Raw genomic sequence first — 8,960 nt, 5'->3', positions numbered from 1 at the left:
ATATATATATATATATATATATATATATATATATATATATATATATATATATATATATATATATATATATATATATATATATATATGTATATATATATATATATATATATATATATATATATATATATATATATATATATATATATATATATATATATAGAGAGAGAGAGAGAGAGGGGGGGGGGGGGAGGAGTGAAACCTATTTTAGCGAAAGCAAACCGATAGACACATGAATACACAACAGGGGAAAACTGATTGCAGGCAGGGCGGCTTGTTTTTCTAGTTCTTTTCCTTATTATCATTATTATTATTGTATCATATCGTACATTTTACACTTTCTTATTTGTTAACGTCATTCTTCCTTTCTTTTAACATTTTCTACATCGCATATTTTCTCTCTCATAAGTTTTGACGAATGCTTCATGGTTTCACTTTCTTCGCCTATTTTGAATTTATTTCGCAATTTTTCTTTCTCTTTCGCAGTGTTCTTCTTAATCTGCTTTTTTATCGCACTCTAGACGCATTCTCTTCTTTCGATTTTTCACACGTTTCTCTTTTCACTTTCTTCTTGTTTGCTATAGCTAGTTGTTTCCCATTTTTCTCTCGCATATCTATAGCACATTTGACGCCTAGTTTACTTTCACTTTTTCTCATTTTCCTTTATATTCTAATGACAGGGTCGATTCTCTTCATTTTTCTTCGAACTTTTATCGCATATTTTTTCTACTTTCGCTTTTTCTCATCTTTCCGCATTCTATATCTTTTAGGTTGTTCCTCTTCTTCAATTTCCTGTTTCTTCGCTTATTTTGGTTGCCATATCTGTTCGAATATTGATTTACTCAAGATATACACATACATTAATGGACACTGAATTTCACAGATATATTATTGTACACATACAATTACACGATTCATTGGAATAAACGTATATTTTACATGGGACAGATGGCTTGTTCTGACGTCCTACACTGAAATGGGAAAGAATGGAATTTTTATTGACCTATCATTTGTTGCACACGGCCCGCACGCACACACACAAGTACAAACAAATACACACACACACATGAATATATAAGCCACCGTAAAGTAAACCGTACTTCGTAATCACTATACTTTCGTATCTGTTAATGTCACTTTTCTATTTTTTCCCATCTGACTATGTTGCAATTCTGTTTCATATCGCAAATTTCGACGCATTTTTTTTCTTTTTTTGCCTTTTGTTTTGTTAGCGATTTTTTCTTTTTATTCAGGAATGTTATTCTCTATCTCTGTTTTCTTAATTCGCACTTTTGACGCATTTTCTACTTTTGCTTTTTCTCATTTTTATGTATCTTTTTCACTTGTATTCGCTTTATTTTTCGTTTTGTTTGCGCACTTTTCTGTATCTATTATGCAATTTTTCTTTTTCTTTGGCACTGTTTCCGTCCACACGCACACACAGAAGTAGAGAAACATACATAGGCGAACATGAATACATAGTAGGGGAAAACTATTTAAAAAAACTAAAATTTAAAATTTATAAAACTAAAATTTCGCAATTTTTTTTCCTTTCACATATTCTAGATTTCTAGATTTCTTTTTTCTCACTCGCCATTATCTTCTAATTATTAGGACGTATATTTTACATAGAAGTACAGACGAACACATACACACATAAAAATAGGGGAAAACTGATTGCAACCGGCGGGCGTCTTGTATTTTTTGTGCCCGGGGCTTTTCATGTCTTTCAGCCCCGGGCGAGGTTGCAACCAGAGGGAGCACTTTTGGCTCCCTTTTGCAGATTCGAACTCGCGATCGCGGGTTTCGAATCTGGCGCCCTTACCCTCTCGGCCACGGTGACGAGGGGCAACAGGAAAGGGTTGGGAGAGGTTTTTATGCAACATTTATGCCCCTTGGTTGCAATATCTTTTCCCCTGCTACGCATTTGTGTGAATATGGGGAATAATGATAATATTTATGATGTTAATAATAAAAATAACAATAGCAATAATAATGACAGCAATGATGATAAAAGTAATGAAAACGATAATGATGATAATAATGATAGAAATCAAATTAATAATGATAATAATAATAATAAAAAATAATGATAATGATAATGGTAGTAATTATCACAGGTTGGGAGAGGTATTTATGCAACATGTGTGTGTGTGTGTGTGTGTGTGTGTGTGTGTGTGTGTGTGATTGAGATGATACGTAACCAAGGATGATTATATGACAAAGATGATTCGACAATAGTGGTGATAATAATGGGTGGTGATCTTAATAAACACTAGCATAATAATGATGAAAAGTGTAAAAGAGGAATGCCAGTCTGAAAGACATGGAATGCGTCCGTCCGGAAAAAATAAAAGAAAGAAGAAAACAAAAAAAAGAACGACCCCCCCCCCGGTTACAATATAATTTCCCCCGTTATGTATTTAGGTGTGTATGTGATTGTGCTTATGTGAGTGCGTGCGGGCCGTGTGCAAATTGTTATTATCATTCCTATTATTCCATTATCGTTATTATTATCGTTATCATAAACACCATAATTTTATTTTTTTCCATCATTATCTTTACTGTTATCATTATTGTTACTGTTGTTATTATTATCATTATCATTTTTATCATTATCTTTATTATCATCATTATCATCAATACCATTATCATTATCATTATCACCATTATTATTATCATTATCATTATCACCATTATTATTATCATTATAATTACCATTGTTATTATTATTCCTATTATTATTATTATTACTATCATTGTTATCATCATTATCGTTATTATCATCATTGTTTTTTATAAATGTTATCATTATTATTATTGTTATCGTTTTCATTATCATTATTATTTTGGTTATTATCACCATTAATATTTTGTTATTATCATTATTGTTTTTACTATTATCATCATTAATATTTTGTTATTATCATTATTGTTTTTACTATTATCATTATCATCATTATCATTATCACTGTTATTATCATTATTGTTTTTACTGTTATCATTATCATCATTATCATTATCACTGTTATTATCATTATTGCTTTCTTGTTGTCGTTATCATTATCATTATTATTGTCATCATCATTATTGTTAGCATCACCATTATCATCATCGTTATTAACATCATCATTATTATCATTATCGTTATCATTATCATCATTGCTATTATTATTCTTTTTGTTTATATTATTATTATTATCATTACTATTATCATTATCGTTGTGATTATCAATATCATTATCTCTATTATCATCATCATTTCATTATGATTTCATACGTAAATGTTTCAGAATGATTTTTCTCAGGCTTCAGTTGGGCCTTTGTCGCGAGCGCTGATTGGCTGAACGCAAGCCAATGAGAAGACTTGGATTAGGAAAGGAAGGCTTTGTTAATCTTCTACGATGATTGCTGTTCTTCATTCGCTTTATTTAAATCCTTCATTCCGTTTTCTCTTTTCTCTACTCAGTTTTGTTTGAAATACAGGGTTTATCATTCTTTCTCTCTCTCTATCTATCTATCTATCTATCTATCTATCTATCTATCTATCTATCTATCTATCTATCTATCTATCTATCTATCTATCTATCTATCTATCTATCTATCTCCTATCTCTCTCTCTCTAACTCTCTCTCCCTCCCTCCCTCCATCCCTCCACCTCCCCCTGTCTCTCTCTCTCTCTCTCTCTCTCTCTCTCTCTCTCTCTCTTTCGCTCTCTCTCTCTCTCTCTCTCTCTCTCTCTCTCTCTCTCTCTCTCTCTCTCTCTCTCTCCATCCCTCACTCCCTGACAACTTTAGATATCATATGCTTCATGATAACAATAATGATAGAGTAATGATGTTAATAATAATATTAATAATAATAACAATGATAATAATAATAATGGTAAGAATGATAAAATTATGATGATAATAACAATAATAATGACTACTAGTACTACTACTAATGATAATAATAATAATAATGAAGATGATAATAAAAAAATTATAATGATAATAATAATGATAATAAAGAGGATGATCATATTAATTATAATAACAAAAATAGGATTAACAGCAACAATAAGAATAATAAAAACAAAAATCAAAATGATGATAAGAATGAAGATAATGATAATGATGAAGTTCATAATAATAACGATGATGATGATGATAAAGATAAGAATATTCATACTGATAATGATTATGGTAAAAACTATATAAAAGCAATGTTGTTATATGAAAATTGTATAAAAGCAATGATAGTAATGATGATGATAATGATGATAATGATGATGATGATGATAATAATAATGATAGTAATTATAATAATAACAATAATAATAATAATAATAATAATAATAATAATAATAATAATAATAATAATAATAATAATAATAATAATAATAATAATAATAATAATAATAATAATAATGATAATGATAATAATACTCGTAACAATGATAATAATTATGATAATGAGAAATTTATAATAATAATGATAGTAATAATGGTAATAATAGAAAGAGTAATGATAATGATGATAACTATAAATTTGATAATAATCATAATGATGATAATCACAATCATAATGATAGTAATAATGATAATAATAACAATGAAAATAACAACGATAATAATGATCCTCTGCGCTGCCCATCTCGGACCGCGAGAAGGGAAGTGTTGAAAAGTCTTCGTTAATAAAAGGAAAAAAATAGATAAGAAAAAGAGAAAAGGGAAATCTCTCTTTAAATGTTTTTCTTCGCTCTTCCTCTTTCCTTTCTTCCTTTCTTAATCACTCGCCTTCTGATGGTCTTGCCCTTCTGACATTTTCCCTTATCATCTATTTGACATTTCTGCTAATTCCTCTTTCCCCGTTTCCCCATTTTCTCTCTGATTTCCTGCATTGACCGATAATCTCTGAATTCTCGTTTCCCTTCCTTTTTCCTTTTCACATCGGCCTATACTGTATATCTGTTTTTGTCTTGTTTTCTTCGTTATTTCCCCCTCTTTCTCTCTGTCTATTAATACCTGGACTATAAACAGCTTCTCGTAATTTCTTTCCCCAATCAGTCGCGATCAAATAAGATTCAAATTTCTTCAAATTTTATAATAAAACAAAAAATACAGCATCGCCGAAGGTAAGAATCAGAGGCGTAAGAAACTATGATAAAAGCAACAAAGTAAAATGCGCAAATATGAAAAAGGAAAAGAAAAGACAAAGAAGAAATGTGAAAAGAAAGTAACAAGGGTACATAAGAGGCCTATATGAAAATAGTGAAAATAATGATAATAATAGTAATGATGAAAATGATGCCAATGATAATAATAATAATTAAGAATGAAGATAATAATAATGATGAAGTTGATAATAACGTCGATGATGATGATTATAAAGATAAGAATATTAATAATGAAAATGACTATGGTAAAAAAATATATAAAAACAATGTTGTTATATTAAAACTGTATGAAAAACAATGATAGTAATGATGATGATGATGATAATAATAATAATAATAATAATAATAATAATAATAATAATAATGATAATAGGGATAATAATAATAATAATAATGATAATAATAATGATGATGATGATGATGATAATAATAATAATAATAATAATAATAATAATAATAATAATAATAATAATAATAATAATAATAATAATAATAATAATAATAATAATAATAATAATAATAATAATAATAATAATAATAATAATAATAATGATAATGATAATGATAATGATAATGATAATGATAATGATAATGATAATGATAATGATAATGATAATGATAATGATAATGATAATGATAATGATAATGATAATGATAATGATAATGATAATGATAATGATAATGATAATGATAATGATAATGATAATGATAATGATAATGATAATGATAATGATAATGATAATAATAGTTGTAATAATGATAATAATTATGATAAGGATAAATTTATAATAATAATGATAGTAATAATGATAATGGAAATAGTAATGATTATGATGATAACTATAATATTGATAATCACAATCTTAATGATGGTAATAATGATAATAATAGCAACAAAAATAACAACGATAATAATGATCCTCTGCGCTGCCCATCTCGGACCGCGAGAAGGGAAGTGTTGAAAAGTCTTCGTTAATAAAAGGAAAAAATAGATAAGAAAAAGAGAAAAGAGAAATCTCTCTTTAAATGCTTTTCTTCGCTCTTCCTCTCTCCTTTCTTCCTTTCTTAATCACTCACCTTCTGATGGTCTTGCCCTTTTCTTATTTCTTAATTACATTCTTGTTTTCCATTTTCTCTGTTTATTCCTTCTAATCTCTCCCAGTTTTTAACCCCTTTTGTTCATTATTTTTGTTTTGTTTTCTTTTCTCTTCCTTTTTGTCTCTCTGACATTTTTTCCGTTATCATCTATCTGATATTTCTGCTAATTCCTGGCTATAAACAGCTTCTCGTAATTTCTTTCCCCAATCAGCCGCGATCAAATAACATTCAAATCTCATATTAAAACAAAAAATACAGCATCTCCGCAGGTAAGAATCAAAGGCGTAAGAAACTAAGATAAAGATGACAAAGTCAAATGCGTAAAAGATGAAAAGGGAAAGAAAAGACAAAGAAGAAATATATAGAGCAAGTAACAAGGTTACATAAAAGGCCTATATGAAACTAATGAAAATAATGATAATGATAATAATAATGATGAAAATAATGCCAATGATAATGATAATAATGATAACAATAGATAATGATTATACTAATAATGACCATCATGATGATAATAATAACAATGATGATTTTAATCATGATAATGATAATGACGATAAAGATAATAATGAAGAAATTAATTATGATACTAATAGCAACGATAGTAGTAATGATAATGATGATAATAATACTGATGAAAATGATAGTAATAATAATGATAATAAAAAGAATAGTAATAATAATTATAATGATGATGTTCACAAGGATAATGATACTGATATTGAAAATGATCATAATAATAACAATAATAGCAATAATGAAAACAGTAATAATAGAGAAAAAAATGATGATAATAATAACAGTAATAGGATAATAATATGAGTAATAATAATTATCATATGACAGTAACAATAGAATTATATTCAGAAAATTGAAAGTGAAAAAAAAAGGATGATAAAACAATAAATATGATGCTAAGGGCAGAGAATCTAAAGAATAATGATTATGATGATTTCTGCTTTATAAGTCCATCTTTCTCAAATTACTTTAAGTTAGCAGGGTGGCGCAGTGGAAGCGCGCCGGGCTCATAACCCGGAGGACCGTGGATCGAAACTCTGCGTTTTATATTATTTTTTTCTCTTTGATTATATACTGTTAATTAATCATTGATAAGGCTAAAAGATAAAACAAAGAAGATATAAAAGATGTATAAATGGATTAGAAAACAGAAAGAGAAAAAAATAGAACAACTGACATGATAATAATAATCATAACAATAATGATAATAATAATAAAAACAATGTCACTAATAAAGATAATAATTGTAGAAATGATAATGAAAATTATGATAATAATGATAATAATAGTAATGATGCTGATGATAATGATAGTAAAACTAATGATAATAAAACAACAACGACCGTGATAACGGTAATAATAATAACGACAAAAATGATAATAAGTATGATAATAATAGTGATAATAATGGTAAAAGCAATAATAATAAAAGTGATAATAGTAAAATGGGAAAGGTGAAGGGTCAACCACCTTAACCTTTCTCATTTTACTAATTCCTGCTCCACTTCATCTGCTTCCTTCTCTTTCCTTCTCGATGCCATACTTTCCTGTAACTAATCTTTGACATCTAATACCCCCCCCCTCCCACCTCTCCCCGGATTCTTCTCCTCCTTTTCCAACTGGCTTCCCTGTTGTCCTTGAGCCTTGTTCCTATTCCTTCCCCAGTGACAGATACACTGTAATTCACTCAATCGCCATACCCCTTAACCCCGCCCCCTTTCTATTAATCTCTGCTCTGGTCCACTTACTCCCTCTTTCCCTTTTCACTGCCACACTATCCTCAAATGCTCTCTAATCTCTGACATCTAACACATATTATCCTGATCTTTAATTCTCTTTTCCCTTTCCGACACAATACCTTCCCATAGAGCTTTATGGCCTTTGGTGCCGAACACCTTTCTTTGTTTCAGGCATTAAGCATCAAAACGGATCTTTGCTTTCTGAACTCTCTCTCTCTCTCTCTCTCTCTCTCTCTCTCTCTCTCTCTCTCTCTCTCTCTCTCTCTCTCTCTCTCTCTCTCTCTCTCTCTCTCTCTCTCTCTCTCTCTCTCTCTCTCTCCCTCTCTCTCTCTCTCTCTCTCTCTCTCTCTCTCTCTCTCTCTCTCTCTCTCTCTCTCTCTCTCTCTCTCTCTCTCTCTCTCTCTCTCTCTCTCTCTCTCTCTCTCTCTCTGTCTCTCTCTCTCTCTCTCTCTCTCTCTCTCTCTCTCTCTCTCTCTCTCTCGCAGCGGTAAGGTGCTGGTCTAGCAATCTTGCGGACCTGCGTTCAATCCCACGCCCGGCCAGTGAGTGGTAACCCCGGCCACTCCTTGCACACAGGGGGAGATTTGGGCAAAATAAAACAGACAGTATGTCACAGCAAAGAATATCCATTGTAACAAATGGAATTAAAACTAAATCTTTAATCTTTAATCTTTAATCTCTCTCTCTCTCTCTCTCTCTCTCTCTCTCTCTCTCTCTCTCTCTCTCTCTCTCTCTCTTGCTCGCTCGCTCTGTCTCTATGTCTCTCTCAGTGTCAGATATTTTTATTTATTTATTTATTTTTTTGCATGCGAGGCAGTTTACAAATTGCTATTACTACTGTTATCCTTGTTACTACTGTTAATGTTATCGTTATTATCCTTTTTGTAGTTGATCATACTTCTTGTTGCTCTTTATTGTTGCTGTCTTTATTGTTGTTGTCATTATTA

Source organism: Penaeus vannamei, chromosome 11 (assembly GCF_042767895.1).
Source record: "Penaeus vannamei isolate JL-2024 chromosome 11, ASM4276789v1, whole genome shotgun sequence".
Lineage (NCBI taxonomy): Eukaryota > Metazoa > Arthropoda > Malacostraca > Decapoda > Penaeidae > Penaeus > Penaeus vannamei.
The sequence above is the reverse complement of the archived record's forward strand: the minus strand, read 5'-3'. Positions refer to the sequence as shown.